A 23,899-nucleotide genomic window follows, 5' to 3' on the forward strand; every position below is an offset into this window, starting at 1 on the left:
AAGGGCTTCCCTGGTGGTTGAGAGTCTGCCTGCCGATGCAGTGGACACGGGTTCGAGCCCTGGTCTGGGAGGATCCCACATGCCGCGGAGCAACTGGGCCCGTGAGCCACAACTACCGAGCCTGCGCGTCTGGAGCCTGTGCTCCGCAACAAGAGAGGCCGCGACAGTGAGAGGCCCGCGCACCGCGATGAAGAGTGGCCCCTGCTCGCCGCAACTGGAGAAAGCCCTCGCACAGAAACGAAGACCCAACACAGCCAAAAATAAATAAATAAATAAATAAATTTTTTTAAAAATCCTATATACGCCCTTCCCCCAGATATCCACAGCCTTCCCACCATCAACACCTCCCACCAAATGGTACACTTGTTACAATCGATGAATCTACATCAATACATCATTACCATCCCAAGTTCATAGTTTACCCAAGGGTTCACTCTTGGTGCTGCACATTCTATGGGTTTTCACAAATGTATGTAAGAGAAATGCATGTGTACTAAACTGAAAGCAAGGGTCAGAGGGAGAGAGAGATTTGAAGTTATTCCGATGTTGGCTCTGAAGATGGAGGAGGGGGCCATTTGCCACGGAAGGTAGGTGGCTTCTAGAAGCTGGAAAAGGCAAGGAAATGGATTCTCTCCTCGAATCTCCAAAAGGAACACCGCCCTGTCAACACCTTGATTTTAGCCCAATGAGACCCATATCGGACTTCTGATCTACAGACCTGAAAGAGAACAAAGATGTGTATCGCTTGAAGCCACTAGGTTCATGGTAATTTGTTTCAGCAGCAAGAGGAAATGAATACTGGGAGAAGTACATACCTCTGGGGATCAGAGTACTCCCAGTTGGTGGAAAGTGAGAACCAACCCAGCGGTGAGAAGCAGGAGTCCTGCTGGTGGGACCTCCAGGGCTCACTTCATTAACATCAGTACCGCTCACTTCAAAACTTGGATTTTTTTGCATTTCAGCAATTCTCAAAATATGGCACCTGCAGCACTGAAATGTTTGTTTTCCTTATGTAAGGGGTTATTTATCGCATTAGCCTGTTGAAGTGATTATTCTCATACATCAAGCTGAATTTAATTAATTTTCATATTTCAAGGGCTTGATAGCTGCTAACTATATCCACTTGGCCAATCGCTCCATAAAGCAATCTGTGTTTTTCCCTCTTGCACTTGTTTGCATCCTAAAAGGCTATACATACGTCTCGTAAAACTGCTCGGGATGCCAGGCCGGACTGGCAGATTCTCTGGAGGGAAGAGGATCTGCTAGTAGAACGCAGCCCAAGAATGTGTGGCAGACAGATGAACACTAAGAGCGTTGCTTTAGTGGATGCGAGAGGGGAGAAGAGAGACAGTGCTTTTCCTTTAGACTCCGTGGGGGTCAGGAAGGTGGAGGTGGGCTGCCAGAGCAGAAGCGGCAGCCCCCAGCATCTGCCCGCAGACAACTTCAGAGGCACTTCCCATCCTGCACAGCCTATTCCTCATCTTCCTTGTCTGGGGAAGCTTTCCAAGGGCTTTTTCAGATTTGGCTTCCGGTTGCCTCAGAGGAAGCCCAGGTCTGCGAATGCTTTCATACCCATCCTGGCCATTTCAGATCTCCCGTTCAGGGACACGCTGCCTTCAGAGCTGACTATGTCCTCAGGGCTCCACCTGGGTGTCTGGTGGCCCAGCTTGCAGTGTCATGTTTAATTTTTGTGAGTCAACATGTATAGCAGCACTTATTCCCAGACAGGCCCGAGGGTGGTGCTAGAAAGTGCTTCAGAAGAAAAGGACAAATTATTGCTGGATTTCTGTGATGCATAATCAAATGGATAGCATCGTTCAACTTATTATTGCACGTCTATACAATTTATGTGTCTATTTACATATATACACACTAATAGAGATAGAGCATCAAGGCGAAATTTCTTTACAGCCCCAGCAAGATTCTGCCATCAACATTCTATGACCTGTAATTAGTGCTCTGATCAATAACGTTATAACCATAAACTAAACATAGCTGTACTCACCCTGCACTTTCGTTCTTTCTTTTTTTTTTTAAATCTATATATAGAATTTCATAGTCACTTGAATCTACTGATTTTTTTTTTTTTTATTTTATAGCTACTTTATTTATTTATTTTTGGTGTGTTGGGTCTTCGGTTCGTGCGAGGGCTTTCTCTAGTTGCGGCAAGTGGGGGCCACTCTTCATCGCAGTGCGCGGGCCTTTCACTATCGCGGCCCCTCCCGTTGCGGGGCACAGGCTCCAGACGCGCAGGCTCAGTAGTTGTGGCTCACGGGCCCAGCTGCTCCGTGGCATGTGGGATCTTCCCAGACCAGGGCTCGAACCCGTGTCCCCTGCATTAGCAGGCAGATTCTCAACCACTGCGCCACCAAGGAAGCCCCCCTGCACTTTCAAATATCCACGCTCCCCCCACCCCCCGGCATATTGACGTAGACACTCCCATGTTGCAAAGCATGTTCACATATGTCATTTCACTTGATGCTCACAACGGTCTGGGTTTTTTTGTTTTTTTCTTTTTTTTAATTAATTAATTAATTTATTTATTTATTTTTGGCTGTGTTGGGTCTTCGTTTCTGTGCAAGGGCTTTCTCCAGTTGTGGCGAGCAGGGGCCACTCTTCATCGCGGTGCGCGGGCCTCTCACTGTCGCGGCCTCTCCCGTTGCAGAGCACAGGGTCCAGACGCGCAGGCTCAGTAGTTGTGGCTCACAGGCCTAGCCGCTCCACGGCATGTGGGATCTTCCTGGACCAGGGATCGAACCCGTGTCCCCTGCATTGGCAGGCAGATTCCTAACCACTGTGCCACCAGGGAAGCCCCAATGGTCTGGTTTTAAAGTGAGGAATCTAGGGCTAGAAGGGTAAGTGATACGCCCAAGGTTACAGAGCTCCCAAGTGGTGGGGCTAAAGTCAGCTAATCACATTTGCTCTATCTTCTGTATGACTACACTTTTGGGAACTGAAAAATATTGAGAAGTTGTGATGGTCATAAAAAGAATGATTGTCCTTGATTCTGCATAGACCGTGTGCCAGGCCCTGTGGTGGGCACTTTTGTGTACTTCTCACGTAATCTTTCTGCTCACACTTAGAGGTAAGTAGCATAATTCTCACTTTATAGATGAGGAATCTGAGGCTCAGAGTGGTGAACCAACAAGCCCAAGGCCACACAGCTTACATCTGGTAGAGCCAGGTTTGAACTCAGTCCTGATTCCAAAGCCCATGCTCTTCACTTTGGCTATGTTACCTATTTTCACTTTAGCATAAATTTAAATCAGTGCTTCTCCCTTTTGTGTCAGTATTTGCATTTTGCAATGTCTCTAGTTAAAGAATGAAAGGATCTGTTCCCTGGTTTTTGGTTTTTAATTCCAAGCCTCTGGAAATAGGTGGGAGGGAGAGTCTCTTCCAGGGTGTCAAAGTTCCCTTGACCCTTCTCTGAGTGAGCGCTCTGCAGGATACCTCGGTGACTGCCAGGGCAGGCACACAGTCAGGCTTCCCCACGCTGCCTTCTGAAGGGCTTGTGCTGAGCTGATACACATGTCATTTCCTGCAGGAGTTTCCAAACCTCTTCACCAAGAAGCTACCTCCCAAGAAAAGGCTCTTGTTTGTGTTAAGAAACGACTTTGCTCATGGGGGGAACAGCTCCTGTTCTGCAGGCCCTGATGGCGCAGAGAAGGAAGCCTGTGTGCAGCTGCAAAATTTCAGGAACCGAGATACAGGCGGCCACAGGGCGCGAGCTCCGGAGGAGGGTGGGGTCCAGGTTCGGAGCTACCCAGTTGTGACACCCGCCAAGTCGGCTTCACCTCTCCAAGCATCAGTGTCCTTCTTCGTATAATGAAGTTAATTTCCACCTTTCAGGACACCTGTAAGGACTGCAGATAATGTTAATGAAACGCCTAACGCAGAACCTGCTGTAGAATAGGTGTTGGGTCAGTGTTAGTTTCCCCTTCCACCTTCCTTCCTCGTGCCCACGTTTAGAGGCGTGCGTTTGTAACAGACACGAGGGTGAAAGTGTGTGGCATGAAGAAGGGCTCTGTTCACTCTGAAGAGTCACTCGGGTCCACCCTGTTCAGATAGTCCACTCAGATGTGTTCTTCAACTCGAGAATTTATGAAGACGACAAAGGGATTTGGTAAAGATGGCTGAACCTACACGTATTAATGAGAACAATATTCCAAGGCTGCTGTGTGGTGACTCCTACTGGATTCTGGCATCAAATTCCTGTTTATCCTCACTTAGGACAGGGAAGGTACATCCCGGGGACCCTCTTGTGTCTTAAGGCGGTACATCCCCTTAAGTCGGATTTTCCCTCATTGCCTCCGCTAAAATGTCCACTTCCTGCTTCAGAGCTAGTAGTGCTGACTTCTTAGCCCTTGTTTACACAATTGCTGAAGGTGTCATTTTTTTTTTAAATTTATTTATTTTTGGCTGTGTTGGGTCTTCGTTTCTGTGCAAGGGCTTTCTCCAGTTGCGGCAAGCGGGGACCACTCTTCATCGCGGTGCGCGGGCCTCTCACTATCGCGGCCTCTCTTGTTGCGGAGCACAGGCTCCAGACGCGCAGGCTCAGTAGTTGTGGCTCACGGGCCCAGTTGTTCCGCGGCATGTGGGATCTTCCCAGACCAGGGCTCGAACCCGTGTCCCCTGCATTGGCAGGCAGATTCTCAACCACTGCGCCACCAGGGAAGCCCCTGAAGGTGTCATTTTTAAGTCCTGCATCTTTATTGAATTGATGTCTGCAAAAGCCTTTGTTTCCCTCGCCAGTGCTGTGTGAACGCTGGATGTTGCTTCTCAGTCTGGATGGATATGGACCCCATCTGGCCGAACCATGACACTTCCTGAGAGACAGTGTTCAAATAATTCCCGGAAAGCAGCAGCTCATTGGCACGAGTGTTAATCACTTCATATCCAGTTTTCTGTGGTTTCATCAAAGTCTGTATGACTTTGGACTCAAGGTTAAGAAAGAATGAAACATGATAAAGCAACTTGCCCTTTATAATGTCTATCATCAAGACACATAAGTGAGCCAGAGCTATGTCCTGAGCCCTGGCTACGTGCAGAGGACTGTGCTAGGTAAGTTAGTGAATATATGTATGTATGTCGTGGCCCCTGCCCTCAGGGACCCTGTAATAGAGAGCTGGATGCAGACATAACATGTTGAATGAAATGGAGAAAGTAAACGCAGTCAATGTTTGCAGTGTGGCCTGTGAGAGAGAAATCAACGTGTGTGCAGGTTCAGGGAAGGTATCTGGAAAATAAGAATTAAGTGAGGGGTATTCAAGGATCTACAGTAGTTGAGGAGAGAGAAAGGTCAACATAGGAAGCATTTTAGGCAGAAGAAACAAAGGCACCAAAGTGGAAATTTGCCAAGGGTGATTAGGGCATTGAGAGTGTACCAGCCTATTCGGTCCATTTCCTTTAGAACAGTGGGAATCAAGTTTGTAAAGATAAATTGGGATCAATAAAAGGAGGTTGAGTTCTAAGTTGAGAAGTTTGGGCTTATTCCTTTTGATAGTGAAGTCAATGAAAATTTTTGAGCAGGCAAATAGCATAGTGAAAGTTGTGTTTTAAGAGTTATATTGATGGTGGTGTTTGGAGGGGGTTGTCATTAAGGAGAAAAAGAAGAGATAGAAGGTGGGGGAGTAGTTTGAGGACTATTACAAAGAGCTGATATGAAATCATAAGAACCCAAACTAGGATGACCCCAGAGGGAAAGAAGAATAAGCAACAAATAAATACAAGTCGGAGAGCAAGCAGATAGTGGGCTTAAAGAAACAGCAGGAGAAGCAATGACATCATAGGGTGAAGGTGGAAATCTGGAGCTTGTTTGTATTGTTGGCTTAAACAAGTTAAATTTGAGGTCTGGTGAGACAACACCAAGTGAGAGGTAAAATGGCCAGCAAGATACTGGAGATTCGAGAAAGTGACTGAGAATGTATTCCAGGCTGCAAACATGATTTGGGTGGCATTTGTGTGGAAGGGATACCTGAAGTTGAGTATACAGTCACTGTATTCTTTTTCAAAATTGTTTTAGCTATTCTAATTCTTTTGTCTTTCCATATCAATTTTAAAATCAACTTGCCTATATCTACAAGAAAAATCTTGCTGGGATTTTGATAGGAATTGCATTAAACCTATAGATCAGTGTGGGGAGAACTGACATTTTTATTATACCAAGTCTTCCAATCCATGAACATGGTATGTCTCTCCATTTATTTAGATCTTTCTTCATTTCTTTCATCAGTATTTTGTAGTTTTCAGCATACAAGTCATATACATGTTTAATTTGATTGGAAAAAATCCAATAAAGTAATTTTAAAATGACTGATACAGATGATAAGTACAGAGACACAGGGTTTTGAAATGGAATTAGGTGTCAAAAGCAAATGTTATGTATTTATCTTTTCTCTCCACAGCAGCAAGAAAGAAGGGAAAGAAGTAAGAGCTGCCAAGGGCAAGACCCAACAGCAAAGAGCTCCAGGCATTTAGAGATACCACAGGAGAAGCAAGCCCAGAATGGGGCAAAGCATCCCTGAGAGGAATGTGCAGCAGTACCCCAGATGGCTTCCACCTACTTCATAGTGTTATCAAGGAGTACCCAGGGCCACCAACAGCTCAGAGTGAGACATGGAGGCCTGGGATCTCACAAGCAGGAGACACATGAGCCCTTTTACTGAGGAAGCCCTATATGAGATTCCCAGTTTCCCATCCAACTATGGTAAGGCAGTGTGTATGAATTTGAAATTGCTCAATGACCAGGGGACTCAGTCCTAGAAAGTACACTATGGCAACTTGCTCAGATGTCACATCCACTGTGCTAATGTACTCTTCTTAATAGCTCAGTATTTCTTCTTATTGCCAACAGTCGTGGCAGTAAACTCACCTTTAATATTTCGCAACTGCAAAGCCACTAGGACACAGCTTCCAGTTAAGTCTATTGTGGTCCCTACCACAGGGCAGAGGAGCTAACACCAGGAAAGGTCATTTTTTCCCCTACACCTTTGCAAAGATAAAAGTAAAAGTGACCTCAAGTATTGAGAGTTTTTGCCTTGAAGTCTCATCTCCTCCACGATAAAACATGATAGAATTCAGAAAAACAAAGAAAATGTAAATCCATGAAGAAAATGACAAATCAAATTATATTATACCTGAAAGAAATAGAATTTTGTTTTTAAAGGCAAGTATGATCTTTCTCCAGCAGGATATAATTTTTGGCTCTTTTGTCACAAACAAATCACTAAAAGGAATAGCATTTTATTATTGCACAGAGCAATTCCTGAAGAGAAGGAAATGATGGGTGTGTGGTGTCTTGTCAGATTTTTCTTCAGGCTTATGGAATATATTGAAAACACCAAGGTAGACATCTATCCAAACTCCACACAGAAACCCACAGATGAATGGAGCAGACTCCAAGACCAAGAAGTGTAAAATAGCACACAATAGAACATTGGTCTCCACGAGCATGTTACAAATTTTAATATAAAGCTATCTAATAGAAATTAGTGACACCTGCTACTCCAGATTACTTGAGAGAGTTCAGAACTAATACTAGAAGAGAAAATGGGCACAGTAAGTAGAACAGTCCACAGCTGGGCATTTGGAAGGGGGCCCTAGAGAAAGCTAGAGCATGATTTTGAGGGGTAGGAGGAGTGAGCTGGGAGCCGGTGTGACCAGAGTCTTTCCTGTTGTGATATGGGCTTTCTTGAGCTGGGGGGAGTCACTGTGAGGAATGTCACTCCAGAAAGAACATTGTGAACTCCTCAGCTACTCGTTTCTGTAGGCAAATGTTGTCTAAATACGACACGGGGGAATTAAATGATGATTTGATCAGAGTTGGAGGGACCACAGGAAGTAATCAGAAAAGGGAACAGTAGCAAAGACTCAGTGGTCTCCGTGCTTCCACTGCAGGGGGCATGGGCTCGATCCCTGGTCAGGGAACTAAGATCCCACATGCTGCGAGGCGTGGCCCCCACTCCCACCCCCCAAAAAAAAGACTCAGTAGTGCTTACTCTGGGCCAGGCACTGTTCACAGCACAGTTTACAGATGAAGAAAGTAAGGCATGAAGAGGTTAAGTAAACTGTCCAAGATTATTCAACGTTCCTAACCACTACACTATGAAAGTGGTTTAACAGGAGGCTAAATATGATTCACAAATAGAAAAATTGGTGCCAAGTCCTCCCATTTCATAGCAAGTTGCCATAGCAAATTCCCCTGTTTTGGACTTACAACTATGGCCCCGGCACTGCCATTAAGACTGGAAGGTTCCCATTGCTGCTACAAAGACTTAAAGGAAATGCAATCACTGAGAGAGAAATTCTTCATGAAGAGAGAAAGGGCCTGGGAGGGGAGATTTGGTTAAGAGACACAGCAAAATATGGAAAAAACAGGAGGCTGGGATTCAGGAGGCTATTGAACAACCATTTAAACCTGAATCAAAGGGTTAAGTCTGGAATGTCTAACAAGAAGGTCCAAAGTGTCACCAAGGTGAAGTGACCCAACTAGGCAGGTAGTAAACAGAAGAGAGACAAATTGCCCAGGCAACAGCCCAATCATTGTGTGAAGCCAAATCTGGTTGACTAAATACATTGCATACCTGTAAATTACCTTCTTCATGGTTTACTCATAATTTGGCAATGTGGCTTTGCCCAGTAAGCATCCAACTAACAGAGCTGTGCTGAAGACCACTGCGGGGGTGGGGAGCAGTACCATGGAGAAACAGCTGGAAAGGTGGTCTTCCCAAAGTCTCACCTTTTAGAGAAGAGCCTGTAGTTCTTTCTCACCATCCGTGGAAGGTACTAGCAGCAACAACAGGGAGCCCTCTCTTCCGTCCATTCCATCACAGTGGTTTCCTTCTTCTCTGCAGTTATGTTTAATAGGAAAACAAGATTCATCCTCCCAAACTTTGGCTTTGAGGTTGCACCAGGGTGTAACATGGGATCTTGACCACACAACATGGGCCAGTCCACCAGGTTCAGCGTGGCTGACCCTGGAGCTTTATCACAGAGCATCTTTATCAGGCTTCTCAGAGCTTCTGGGGAGGCCCAGGACAGCATTTACACACCCATTTCAGTCCACAAGGGGGAAGAAAAGGCTTTCTTCTTACCTCTCTCTCAGAGCTTTTCCTCTGCAAAGCAGCGTTCCTTTCAGAATGACGCTGCCAGCATCCTGCCAGACACAGAAAACAAAAGTCAGCCCCCAAATGAGCCAACTCCTTGGTCCCTCCCTGAAACTCTCTAATTATAAGAGTGTTTTTCCCAGTGCTCAGCACATGGGACCTCTGGTCACTCACGTTTGCTGCTTATTTTGTCTGAAACGTCCTCCTCTAATTCCCTCCTTTCTTGTGCCTGCCTAATTCCTATTCATCCAATAGGAATTACCTTGGTCACCTCCTCCAGGAAGTCTATCCTGATTGCCCCCAGGTTATACCACAAGCTACTCATATATATGGCCCCCAGCAACCCGTGCTTACCTCACTAGAGCATTTATCAATCTATAACACATTTTCTCTTTTCTCCGTGAGGGAACGGTCTGTGTCTGGATCATAGCTGATAACCAATATTCAATAGAATGCACATTTAAGGCCTTGGCACGTATTTGCAGGATGAGCTGATGTTGGAACCCAGCAGGTGCAGAGAAGTGAAGACATCATTAAGGAGTAGAATGGTCAAGAACGCAGCTACTGGTGCCTGATGGGCCTGTGTTAGTATCCCAGTCCTGCCACTTACTAGCTAAGTGATGTTAGACCTCCCTAAATCTTAACTCCCTCATTTATAAAATAACAACCACAACAATGACAATAAATAATAATTATTAGCTTTGTTTTTATTACAGTACTTACCTCAGGATTGAAATAAGGATTAAGTGAGATGTTCTTAGTGTTTACAACGGAACTCAGCACTTCCTAAAGGCTTGACAAACATTAGCAATACACCCTCCCCTCCCCCAATGCTGACCTAGTCCTTTCTCTGCCAGGGTGGATTTTAAAGAGAAAAATCATTAATTGTTTAGAAAATCCTGAAATTCATATTTGAAGAAAATAAAATCGGATTGTTTTTCAAAGACAGCCTCCAGTCGGCCAGAAGCTGATTAGTCATCTTTTACAAAGATGAGTAAATATCTTTTGTGCTGTCATCCGGAATGACTCACAGCCACAGAGGGTCTATTTCCAAGGGCGCATTGGAAGTGTTTCTCAAGAGCCATTTTTTTACTCACAAAACTCACCACTAGGTGGCAGCCGAGCCGGGGACCCTCGGAAAGAAGAGCAGCCTGACCCTTAGAGGGCTTGCAGAGGCCGCGGTGCTTGGAAGCAAATATCTGACTCATCCAGGGAGTGTTAGCCCAGAAAATGACAAGGGCTTCTTTCAACAGCGTGTAAAATATAACGTCCCTGGACCCAAAGTAGTACAACAGACACGGGAAGCTTGGGTGTAATCTCCCCAGAAATAAAAAATTCAGGCAGTTGACCAATGAAGACACAAGAGCATATAAACTATTTCAGACACATGTTATAATACTGATCCCAAGATAATTAAGTGATACTGCAAGCAGCCTCATCTAGTTGTGTGTCTCCCCTGCTTAAAAGCCTACAGTGTCCCCATCGGGGTTTCTCAACCAGTGGTGAGGGTGAAGGCAGGAGACTGGCGTCAGGATCTCCAGGTGAGCAGCCCTGGTTTGAGAAAGAATATCCAATATGCCTACTTTTTTCATAATACAAATACAGGAAGCAAAGCTGGATGGGGTCTATCTAGTGGCTGTATGCAGAAGATAAGAGTGAAAAAGCACTGAAAAGGCATGGAATTTTTTAAAAAGGTATCAGAAACGTGGACACAATATTAACAACAATAATGATAATGAACATTTATTAAGTATTAAATATGCACAGTGCTCTCTGCCTTACATGCTTTATTTCGTTTAGTCCTTACAGCCACCCCATTATTAATAGTCCCACTTGACAAAAAGAGAACTAAGGCTCAGAGAGGTTAAATAATTTGTCTCCAGGCACACAGCTAGAAGCCCGAGACAGCATTCAGATCTCAGCATTCTAACTCCACAGTGCACAGGAAGTCTGAGGTGGCCGGCAGGACTCCTAAATGCTCTGGAAGATTCTCTCCTGCCTCTTTGCCTCCCAGGGACATCCAGACCGCTTGGTGAACAAACTGCCTGGCTGGACATTCCAGGAGCTAAGGTGTCTCCTGACGTTACACTGAAGGGGGAGGGACTAAAGGATAAACAATTCCATCAAACAGGTGTTGGCCGCTGGCCCTCCATGGCTGAGTACAAACCAAGGCGTTCACTCTTCCAAGATGGAAGCCTCCACATTTAGAACTCTCCAGCCCAAACAGGTTTCAGCTCGTGGTTGTTAAAGTACAGTACTGCTTGCCACGAAAGCTTTGGGAATCCCTCTCATCTATCTTTCTTCTTTCAAGGGCAGCAGGGTCCCAGCTCACCTTGCTCTCTCACATGCCCAGGTTTTGCTCATGCCCTACCGGCCACCTTTCATCAGCTCAGACGGTGCTTCCTCTGCGGAACCCCAATGGTCACCATCCGTGTTCCATGCACTCTATGCTCTGCTCCCAGGGGACTCCGTCACAGCTAGCACTGGGACATTTCTCCTACTGCATTTTACCCGTTTGTTTGCCTCCTTCACTGGACGATGAGCTCCCTGAGGGCCCAACTTGCTCATCCTCGGCTGTGCAGTCCAGCCCAGTGCCTGGCACAAAAGAGATGCTCACCATTCCAAATTTTACTGGATGAATGAAATCTTAAATATCCTGTTTGTTCTCAGGATGGAGAGTGGAATACCTTACAGTTTCCAGCGGTCCCCAACCTTTTCAGCACCAGGGACCAGTTTTGTGGAAGACAGTTTTTCAGGGAAGCGGGGGAGGGGATGGTGCAGGCGGTCATGAGAGTGATGGGGAGCCGCAGATGAAGCTTCGCTTGCTCGCCCGCTGTTCACCTCCTGCTGTGCGGCCCAGTTCCTAACAGGTCCCGGACGGTAGGGGTCTGCAGTCCCGGGAGGGGGGACGTCTGCCTTAAACCATACAACTGGCCCATATTTAAGAGCTGGAGCGGGCTCTATGCAATCCCGGTTCTTGGCCCCCAGTCTCAGCTACGTTCCAAGACAGAACGCAAGTCTGGGACGCCCTGGAGATCACTGAAGCTGTTAAAGGGACATTTGCAGTGTCCCCCACGGGGCTTCTTCAGGAGCCTGTGGGTACCTGACTGAAGACCCTCGTTTGCAGCAAGGAGTGGGGGGCAGTCCCTCTGGCCCCCATCTTGATGCTCCCTCTGGTTCTCAATGATAGCTGGGGGCTCTTCCAGGGAGGAACCCAGCTGTCAGCAAGTTTGTTTTTCTCACAATTAACTTCAGGCCACTTGTCTTCCTTGAGGCGTGTGGCACTACAGGGCCGGAGCTCTCACCCACTGTCCTAAATCCCTTGCAGATATAGATGTGTGCATTTTTAAACTATAGAGATGCGGTGTCAACGCGCAGCACACGGTGTCAATTTAGTGCTCTCCATGGGCACAAAAGCACTGCAGCGAGCTTGCTGTCTCGCGAGAAATACCTTCTGAAATCACCTCTCCTGAGAGCTCCATCTCCTGAGTTTAGAGCAAGTTTCTGGCATGCCTCCTATGAGGGCAGAATAAATGCATATTTCCCGGTCCTGTCTTGCCAAAGATCTCAAAATTATACTGTGACTATTTTACGCTTACGGTAAAGTAGAGGGACTAATATAACAAACATCTGTCCTCTATCACCCGGCCTTGTCACGTGTTAACATTTTGATATATTGTTCCCAAATTATTTTTCTTAAGAAGTAAATTACAGATACAGTTGAAGATTCCTTGGGGGCAGGGGCTCCACAATCTCATTCCTCTCTCTCTTCACTATCTTGAATTTTTATGTTTATCATCTTCAATATTTTTAAACATTGACTACATATGTATGAATCCATAAACAAGATTTAGTGCTGTTTTGAACTATTTTAGCAGTATAAAAATGACATACTACGGCACTGATCCTTCTGTAAATTGCTTTCTTTGCTCATAATATTATTTTTGAGATTTTTAAAATATTGATACGTGTAGGACTAGCTTTCACTCTAACTACTGAATTGCAAGAATAGATGTTTTGGGCTTCCCTGGTGGTGCAGTGGTTGGGAATCTGCCTGCTAATGCAGGGGACACGGGTTCGAGCCCTGGTCTGGGAAGATCCCACATGCCGTGGAGCAACTAGGCCCGTGAGCCACAACTACTGAGCCTGCGCGTCTGGAGCCTGTGCTCCGCAACAAGAGAGGCCACGATAGTGAGAGGCCCGCGCACTGCGATGAAGAGTGGCCCCCACCTGCCGCAACTAGAGAAAGCCCTCGCACAGAAACGAAGACCCAACACAGCCAAAAATAAATAAATAAATAAATAAATAAAATAATATAGGTCACAAATTAATATACTATTTTAAAAAAAGAATAGATGCTTTATTTTTTCTGTGGTTTGTGAACATTTTTAGTTATTCTCCATTTTTTTTTCCTGTAAAAACAATACCACAGTCAACTGTCTTATACACATATACTGTGCAATTTGAGAAAATGTCTCAAGAGCAGAATTGGTGGGTTATGGGATTAGATATCTTTGACTTTACTAGATATTGCCAAATTGTTCTCTGAAGTGGTTATATCAACTTATAGGGCCAATAACAATGACAAAGTTTCCATTTTTTCATGTCCATGACTCCTCTATATGGAAAAATTTTCAAATTTACAGAAAAAGTTGCCAAAACGGTGCAATGAACACATGTATATACTTCATTTCAACAATTATTAACATTTTCCTACATTTGCTTTCCCTTTCTCTTGCTTCAAAATTTCTTGGCCTTTTGTTTTCCATATTTCCACATGGATACTTATATTGAAATATGTGTATACATACATAAATATATATATATATAATAAATACAAATAAAATTTTTAAAAATATATGTATAGGGGCTTCCCTGGTGGCGCAGTGGTTAAGAATCTGCCTGCCAATGCAGGGGACACGGGTTCAAGCCCTGGTCCGGGAAGATCCCACATGCCGTGGAGCAACTAAGCCCATGAGCCACAACTACTGAGTCCGTGCGCCTAGAGCCCGTACTCCACAACAAGAGAAGCCACTGCAATGAGAAGCCCGCGCACCGCAACGAAGATTGCCGCAAATAAAAAGAAAATCCGCGTGCAGCAACGAAGACCCAACGCAGCCAAAAATAAATTAATTAATTTAAAAAAAATGTATATGTCCTAGAACAAGGACATTCTCCTGCATAACATACTGCAATTATTACACTCAGGAAATTAAACACTGATATGATTCTATTACCTATCATATAGTCCAGATTCAAATTTCCCCATTGAACTAATAATGCTCTTTATAATTTTTCCTCCAGTCCAGAATCTAATCAGGGATTGCATATCATATTTAATTGTCATGTATCTTTAGTCTCCTTTAATCCCCTTTAATCTAGAAAAATTCCCCAGCTTAAAAAATATATATATATTCCATGACATTGACATTTTTTTCTCCTTGCCAACCTTTGATAATGTCAGACTTTTGAATCTTCACCAAACTGATGGGGGTGAAATATCTCATTGTGATTTTAATTTGTTTTTCCTTAATTTCTAGCACAGTTGAGAAAACTTTCATCTGCATATTGGCAATTCAAGTATCAAAAAGGTTTTCTCTTTAATATCTTTTGCCTGTTTCAGTACTATGTAGTTTGCATTTTTTAATAGATTTATGAAAGTTCTAGATATATTCTGGAAACCAAATGATTGTCAGTTAAAGGCAGTGTTAGCTACGATGCTTGGCTAGGTTGTTGAACAGAGGTTTTTAATTTTAATATCTGAATATATCAATCTTTCCCTTAATGATTTGTGACTTTGTAAGAAGTCCTTTTCCATCCCAAGTTCATAAGACATTCTCAAAAAGATAATTTTAGATCTTTTATCCACTTGAAATCTATTTTTGTGTGTATGATAGGGATCTAATTTCAACGTTTTATGTGTAATGTACTAGTGCTACTTATCAAAGAGTCCATGCTTTCTTCAATGATTCTTAATGACACCTCTGTCATATATCAGGTTTCCATATACTAGCATTCTGCTCTTTCCACTCAAGAGAGGAATTGGTGGGTCACAGATTACAGACACCTTTAAATTTACTAGATATTGCCATATCGTTCTCTAAAATGGTTGTATTGATTTACAGTGCCAATCACAATAACAAAGTTTCCATTTCTTTTTTATTTTTTAATTAATTAATTTATTTATTTATTTATTTTTGGCTGTGTTGGGTCTTCGTTTCTGTGCGAGGGCTTTCTCTAGTTGCGGCAAGTGGGGGCCACTCTTCATCGCAGTGCGCGGGCCTCTCACTATCGCGGCCTCTCTTGTTGCGGAGCACAGGCTCCAGACGCGCAGGCTCAGTAGTTGTGGCTCACGGGCCTAGTTGCTTCGGGGCATGTGGGATCTTCCCAGACCAGGGCTCGAACCCGTGTCTCTTGCATTGGCAGGCAGACTTTCAACCACTGCGCCGCCAGGGAAGCCCCCAAGTTTCCATTTCTTCATGCCCTCACCAACTCTTTTTTGGGAAAAATTCCCTTGGTTTATTTATCTGTCCCTAAGCCAATATCACACTACCTTAGTTCAGATACATCTTTGCAATAAGTGTTGTTATCTGGTGAAAGAGGTCTCTTTCACCTGCTGGTCCCAAGAGGAGGATGAGAGACAGGTGAGGCAGAGCCAAACTTCCTCAGCTGTGCCTTAGCTGACCTCTGTCTCCTACTCACAGACGCACATTGGCTAAATAAATGCTCATTGATGAGTGCTACTGAGATTTTGTGGTTGTTTGTCATTAGCATTAGAAGAATGTTGCAAAGATTAAATGAGCAAGTCCTTTGAAGTGCTTGGTACAAAGTAAGCCCTCTATAAATATAAGCTATAATATTATTCAATTTCAGTTAATGTCAGTGAATTAGCTGACTCATTCAAGTTGGAGACCTGGGGCTCATCAATGATTCCTATACTGTCCCTTCACATGCAGTTACCAAGTCCACTGATTCTACTTCCTTGGTATTTCTCACACTGGTTACTTCTCCCTTTCCTTGCTGCCATGCACTGGTTCAGGTCCTCATCACTGCTTATATGGACTACTGGGCTCCCAGCAGCCCCTCTTGTCCTTCCAATTCTTTCTCCATGGTACTGCCAGAATGATATCTCTAAGATAAATTTTAATCGTGACAGTTCTCGGTGCCTTCAGAATAATACACTTATTAGCTGTGTGACTGTGAGTAAGCTACTTAACACCTCATGTCTTTGTCTCCTGATCTGTAAAATGGGGATCATTATAGTATCTCTTATAGCTGTTGCAAACATATGATCTAATTCACGTGTAGTGCATGGCACGTGATAAGCACTCAGAAAATATTAGCTTCTCATTTTCGTTATTTGATACCTGTAATGGTTCTGTGATGCTGGTTTCGTCTCCAGCATCTTCATTACTTTCCTTCTTATTAACAGTATCTTAAGTCTCAGCTATGATGTTTGGGTTGGATTGACCCCATCCCAACTTTAGAGGTGAGTCCCAATTGACTTAAGCCAATCAGAGTATCCCATCACCTTAAGCCAAGTCAGACCAATGAAAGCCAAAAAGGTTTAATTCCAGTGATTCAGTTTGCATTATTGAAAAGTGGACTCTCCTTTCCTGGAGATCCTGGACAAGAATAGTTGCAGCCCCAGGAGCTACAGGCTGCCATTGTTGGACCACAAGTAAAAAGCTAGCTTTATGAGGAAGCAACTCTTCAGAGGGCAAACTGGAGGCTTGGAATGAAACATGATTGAGCTGCTGATTCAAGCCTCACCTGAAGCTAGCCCTCTGTCCTGATTTTTCATGAGCCCGTGACTTTGCTTTACTGTTTAGGCCAATTTTAGATGGGTTTCCTACTACTTGCAACATAGAATCTGACATATGGTGCCTGAAAATGGATTCTTGAGCACTCCCTCATCTTCAGGCCATATTGTTTTAAGTGACGTTGACTCTGAGGTCCATACTTGCTGTGGTGGATTGAATGGTGGCTCCCCAAAAGAAAGGTCCATCTGGAGCCTGTGAACGTGACCTTATTTGGAAAAAGGGTCTTTGCCGATGTAATTAAATTAAGGACGTCAAAATGAGATATACTGAATTAGCAGGGTGGGTCCTAAATCCAATGACAAGTGTCTTTATAAGAGACAGAAGAGGACACGACACGGACAGAAAAGAGGGGAAGGCCATGTGAAGGCAGAAGCAAATTTTGGAGTTATGCAGCCACAAGCCAAAGACTGTCTGGAGCCACTAGAAGCTGCAAGAAGCAAGGAACGATTCTCCCCTAGAGTCTTCAACACTAGAGCCTAGGGGTGCTTTGATTTTGGGCTTCTAGCCTCCAGAACTGTGACAGAATCAATTCCTATTGTTTTAAGCCATCAAGTTTGTGGTAATTTGTTAATTAGGAAACTACTACACTTTAGGTGGGCAATTTGCATATCTAGAACTGCCACAATGAGGGGACCCTCATCTCCAGGAATTTCTACCCTATATAGGAGAAGTTCCCTGAGTATATTTATTCACATCCTCGTCTTCACTATGGTTCTTCCGACTATATCTATAACACAAGATTACTTTCCATATCCACACCCTGAAATTTTATCTAGGTCTTTTTTCCCCCTTTTCTATCAAAAGTTAAACCAAAGTAGGGTGGCCATATGTGCCACTCTGCCTGGAACTGTTCCAGTTTATACCTCCTGTCAAGTGTTATTAACAGCACTCTTTCACTCTCAAAGTTTCCTAATTTGGTCAGTTAATTCTACAGTCACCCAAGTTTCAAGCTGTTAATGAAGTCTGTCAGCCTCTACCAAGCTCATTGTATTTGATACCTGTCATCACCTTCCTACTCACACTTCCTGAGGGAAGATGCCATGCCCAGAGCTCTGGTCCCTTAATGGCCAGCAACACATGTTTCCCCACTCATGATGGAATGGGGGTGGTCAGAAGCAAGTGATTTTTGTCATGTGTCTTTAAAAGCTGAGCTGGATACATTAAATTCCTTTCTTAGGGATTTGAGATTGGGAAATGGAGAGACTTGGGTGATTAGGAACATAGCTATAGTGAAAGAGCACGATGCAGCGTTCCAAGACTTGAGTAACAATCTGTTTGTCCCCCCAAGGAAAGGGATGGAGCGACTGTCAATACACCGCAGGCTTACACATCTGGAGTTGCGCTCTAGGGGGCGCCACTCACACAGAACGCCTGGTGACTGATGCTCCCTGAAGCTGTGCAATGCGGTAGCCTTGATTGTTTTGCTTCCTGGCATTTCTGTTCCAGTTCCGGTTGTTATATATTTCTATGAGTGGTTCTCAAACACTGCTGTGTATTAGAATTACCTGGGGAGTTTAAAAAAATCCTGATTCCTAAGTCACACCCCACACTGAATACATGAAAATCACTTGAGTGAGAGCCAGATCTCAGTAGTTTTAAAAACTCCTCAGGTGAGGTGAACGTGTAGCCAAGTTTGAGAATCACTGATAACTCCCTAGTCCCCCTTCTCCGAGGTCATTCGAGTGGTCGCTGTTGCAACCGAAGGATTTGTATGCATTGCTCGTCCCAATCTTTTTAAGGAGCTTTGACACTTCCCTGGTGTTCTGGATAGCAGGATATGGTCTATGACAGTCTTCTTACTGACCAGCTGTCATAATCCTTATCTAGAAAAATCTCGTGCACTTTGCCTGACACTCTAAATAATGAGGTAGTTAAATTGCTTGCTAATTTCATGAGCTGTTTGAAGAGCTCTTTGCATGAAAATGAGAATTATGTATAACAGAATCTTGTTTTTGTTCATCCCTCCTGCTTCATTCCTCTTGGTGCTTCTGTGAACAGGATGAGTCATCTCTCAGCTACAACTGGACTGGAATTTCTTTTAAAATATACAGCAGACGTTGATTGTGCTTTTTTTTTCCTTCCAGTATTTCTTACTGGTTTCAGCCTGTTCATTTTCTATCATGTTTTTGTCCTTCTGCCTGGATATAAACATTCCTGTCTCAGTAGCAGCAGCTGGCAGATGCCAGAGGTTTATACAAGAGTATAGGGACGTAAGTTAGGGACATAACTATATTTGGGAATGGCCACTTTGAATGACAAATTGATTCATGCTCTGGAATTTTCTTTATTAAATGGACCTGGAGGAACAGACTTTTCTGTCCACTGGGTGACTTCCTCCTATATTTGCTGGAAGAATCATTGATCATTTCTTATTATTAGAAGCATCCACCCACCCAACACCTGAACACCACTTTTAGAAATGAGATGAAATGATCTGATTCCAGAGAGAAAAATCTCTCATGATCAATAGTGACAGGCAGGACTGCCAGACAGCACCATGGTGATTTACTTAGTTCTCTCCGTGAAAAGGTAAAAGAAAAGGACGAGCTAAGCCTTTTCCAGGTAGACGTGAAGGCCTGGGCTCATGTATGGAGCTCCAAGCTCCAGACTGTGATGGGCATTAATATTTCTTGGCTTTTCTATTGAATGCAATGCCCAGAGATTTGAACAGATGCCAGCCAAAGGAGAGACTGTGAGAATTCTGGGCCAGGCATTCTCTAGAAGAAAGAAAAGTACTCAGCAGTTTTAGCACACTCCATGCTCTTTCTGTCTTTGCTTTGTTAACACCTATCCTTCTTACCTGCCTGGTGAACTCGTTCTCATGCTTCAAGACCCAGCTAAAGCAGCACCTCTGTGAAGGCCCCTCTTATTTCCTCTGCTGGGACATGTGGATCCTAGCTGTAATATTATTATTGCACTTATTATTCTCTTAAGTTCACTTAGCCATGGCCTTTCTCATTAGTTTAAAAACGCTCTGGAAAATTCCCTGGTGGTCCAGTGGTTAGGGCTCCCTGCTTCCATTGCAGGAGGCACGGGTTAGATCTCTGGTCGGGGAACTAAGATCCCATATGCCGCATGGTGAGGCCAATAAATAAATAAATTTTTTAAAACCCTCTGAAGGTGGGACTGGCTCTCTGACGTGTCCCTTTACCCCGCAGCCTATAAAAGTGCCTGCTGTCACAGAGCTGGTACTCGAGAAATAGATGGTGAATTCAGAATACCACTAGAAGGAAGACAAGAATGAACAGTATTTAAGGATGGCTGTGTGCGCAGTACTTCCGTACGTCATCTTGTTAAATCTTCTTAACAACCTTATGAGGTAAATATAAATATAAGAAATATTAAGGGTCTTTCACTGCTAATAATGGGCAAGGGTCAGTGGGGCTCCCGACTCCCAATCACATTCTCTCTCCATTCCATGATAGCCTGAGTTACTCAAAAAGCCTCTTTTAAAATGGAACCAGATATTCCTTCAGATATTCCTTTTCCTGAAACAGAACATGCTAACGAGCACAATTCACTTCATTTGAAAATGGCCATTTTGACGACATTAACTTAATTTTAGTCTCTTACATGCAAAAACGTTGAAAAGCGTAGGTATCTGCAGATACATGGAGAAGTGGTTCTTTCAGGGAAAATTTAGCATGACTCATGCACATATTCAGTATATTAAATTAAAAGCATCAAGTGGTCTTATGAGACAGGAGCCCACAGTACTATGGGCTTCTTTCAAAATGTCATTTAGAAATGCAGCACAGAGTGTGTTGGCATCTCTGAAAAGTGGACACAACCTGCAGTAGTAACAAAATGATCTCAATCCCACAGGACTGTAATAGAATGACCCCATCTACAGATGAGCTTAGAGGGGTAGGGTAGGAATAGTAAGGGCCACCATACGTTACTGACAATATGCCAGAGACTGTGATAAGCATTACAGGCCTCAGCTCATTGATACCCTACAAGCAGGGTCTTGAAGAGTTTTGTACACCCATGTTCATAGCAGCATTATTCACAATAGCTAAAACATGGAAGCAACCCAAGCAATGGAGAAGCAAAATGTGGTATATAAATACAAAGGAATATTATTCATCCTTAAAAAGGAAGGAGGGCTTCCCTGGTGGCTCAGAATGGTTAAGAATCCGCCTGCCAATGCAGGGGACATGGGTTTGAGCCCTGGTCCGGGAAGATCCCACGTGCCGCAGAGCAGCTAAGCCCGTGTGCCACAACTACTGAGCTCACGTGCCACAACTACTGAAGCCCGCGTGCCTAGAGTCCGGGCTCTGCGATAAGAGAAGCCACCGCAATGAGAATCCTGCACACTACAAGGAACAGTAGCCCCCGCTCACCACAACTAGAGAAAGCCCGCGCAGCAACGAAGACCCAACGCAGCCAAAAATAAATAAATAAAATAAATTTATCAAAAAAAAAACGAAGGAAATTCTGACACATGCTATAACGTGGATGAACCTTCAGCACATTATGCTAAGTGAAATAAGTCAGCCAAAAGAAGACAAACACGTATGGTTCCTCTTATATGAGGTATTTAGAATAGTTCAAATCACAGAGATGGAAAGTAGAATGGTGGTTGCCAGGGACTGTGGAGAGTGGGGAGTTAATGTTTAATAGATATGGAGTTCCAGTTTGTGAAGAAGGAAAGAGTGCTGGAGATGGATGGTGGTGATGGGTGCACACTATGAATGTATTTAATACCGCTGAACAGTACACTTAAAAATAGTTAAGATGGTACATTTTACAATATGCATATTTTATCACAATAAAAAAATGGAGAATCAAAACAAAAATAGAGTATATGTATGTATGTATATAGGTATATTTGGAAAAAGGACGGAAATGGGGAGGGAAGGATGCACAGCAGACTGATAACATTGGTTCCCTCCAGGGTTGGGGTGCGATGGGAACCAGGATAGGGGAGGGGGTGCAGATGGAACTTAAGCCTTATTTGTAAAGCAAAATGGATGCCTCCTTTCTCCTTTTCTCCCCCACTGCCTCCTGGTTCATTCCAAACCCCATTCTACCAGGAGCGCGTCTGACTGGCAGCTTCCAAACCACATCCTGAAGCCTAAGTACTTGGAGGCCTGGGAAATGTCAATTTTAGCTTCCCGCCTTCCCCTGCTGTGATAGAAAAGGGCTGGGCAGCCTGTGGAGCTTATCAATACACACAGTAATATTCCAGGCAACGAAGGCTTTGGCCAATTGCCAAATAAAATCAAGCCAAAGAGAAAACAATGGAAGTGTGAATCACATGGATTTTTGCATGATTTCTTATTCCACGAAGTCAACTATAGTCTGAAACTGTAATAGTATGAGCACACAAGAGAAAGAAGTGCACACAAACTCTTGACCTCTATGAACCCTGACATTTCTGCCCTCCTCCCAGGGGGGCCCCCCCTCCACCCAACTTCCTGAAAGACGCACTCTCACCTCCTCTTGGGATGTTTTCATTCTCTGTTATGAAGAAAAGCACCACGATGAAATAATTTAGAGAAATATTTAGGAACAAAGATGTTCATCACCAAGTTACTTATCATCATAAAACTGAAAATATTATATATATTCAAAAACAGGAGAGTAGTTTTATTTATGTATTTACAGACTGAGGAAAAAGTCAAAAGCAACATTTCAAAATGTTGCATACAATTATTATAGGTATTTTCTTTTTTTTTTTTTTAGTTTTATTTATTTATTTATTATTATTTTTGGCTGCGTGGTTGGGTCTTCGTTGCTGCATGTGGACTTTTCTCTAGTTGCGGCGAGCGGAGTCTATTCTTTGTTGTGGTGCACGGGCTTCTCATCGCAGTGGCTTCTCTTGTTGTGCAGCACGGGCTCTAGGCATGCGGGCTTCAGTAGTTGTAGCACGCAGCTCAGTAGTTGTGGCACACGGGCTCAGTAGTTGTGGCACATAGGCTTAGTTGCTCCACGGCATGTGGGATCTTTCCAGAGCAAGGATCGAACCTGTGTCCCCTGCATTGGCAGGAGGATTCTTAACCACTGCACCACCAGGGAAGTCCCATGGGTATTTTCTTTGTAGTTCTTTTTTTATTTTCCAAATTTTCCACAGTGAGTTTGTAATGATAATCAGAAATATAGTCATTTGCATTTTTAAAAAAGAAACACATATAACCATCCTATCTTCCACCACTCTTGCTGCCTGTGGTATGGAGTTTCATCTCTTATCAGGTTCATTTTCCAGACAAGAAGTTATGCTCTGCTCTGCCTGCTTCCATCTCACTTTCCATGTCTGAAATCCTTTTGTGTCTGTTGAGAGCAGCTCCCTTCCCACTCCTCACCCCTGCATCAGGGGAAGATTAGGCTTTTAGGATTTAGGGATGGAGAATTTTCAGGTGCTCAAGGTTAATCCCACTGGCAAAGGCCATGGATAGGTGGAGGGAGAGACTATTTGGTGCAGAACTAGACTGAGGCACAACCTGAACCCCACAGATGCCCGTGTCACCTCCCCTGTCAGGAGCTGTCCAGTGCCATCCAGTTGAGTTCCCAGTTCCCAGCTTCCGAAGCCACCCAAGTCAGTAAATGGATCAAACAGAAAGTGAGACGGCGTGAGATGTGATGACTATGAGAACCCTGCGAGGAAGGACCCCCACAGACCCCCTCTGCTACTGTCATTTAATTACCTGCCACAATCTGGCAATTCGGGCCTCGTTGGCCATCCTTCATTTCACCTTTCAGATCAAAGGTCTAGTCCCTGGCTAGAAATTCTTTATTCCTGTTTTCGATAGTATCTTCATAGCAGGGGAGTAAGCCTCCCACAGGCTGGAGTCAGAAGGCTATGCTGTCACCTGCAGACATCTCCAGGGGCATGAGGAATGTCAGTGATAAGGAATTATTTACTGGGTACCTACAGAATGTAGCGCCCTCTGGGCAGCCCAGCCCTGAAGGAAGAGCAGGAGGACATGCACTAAGGGGCAAGAGATAGCAGGGTCAGAAATGGGGACA

At 44.1% G+C, this 23,899-nt stretch overlaps 1 long non-coding RNA gene across 1 annotated transcript; it reads left to right on the plus strand.

The window, feature by feature from the left end:
* Positions 1–2,388: 2,388 nt before the first annotated feature.
* On the plus strand, positions 2,389–9,541 carry LOC309647319. The gene is made up of 2 exons (XR_014255960.1): positions 2,389–4,385; positions 4,686–9,541. It is a non-coding gene; the product is annotated as an uncharacterized lncRNA (long non-coding RNA).
* The last annotated feature ends 14,358 nt before the right edge of the window (positions 9,542–23,899 follow it).

The sequence above is a fragment of the Balaenoptera physalus genome (genome assembly GCF_965194825.1).
Source record: "Balaenoptera physalus genome assembly, chromosome: 18".
Lineage (NCBI taxonomy): Eukaryota > Metazoa > Chordata > Mammalia > Artiodactyla > Balaenopteridae > Balaenoptera > Balaenoptera physalus.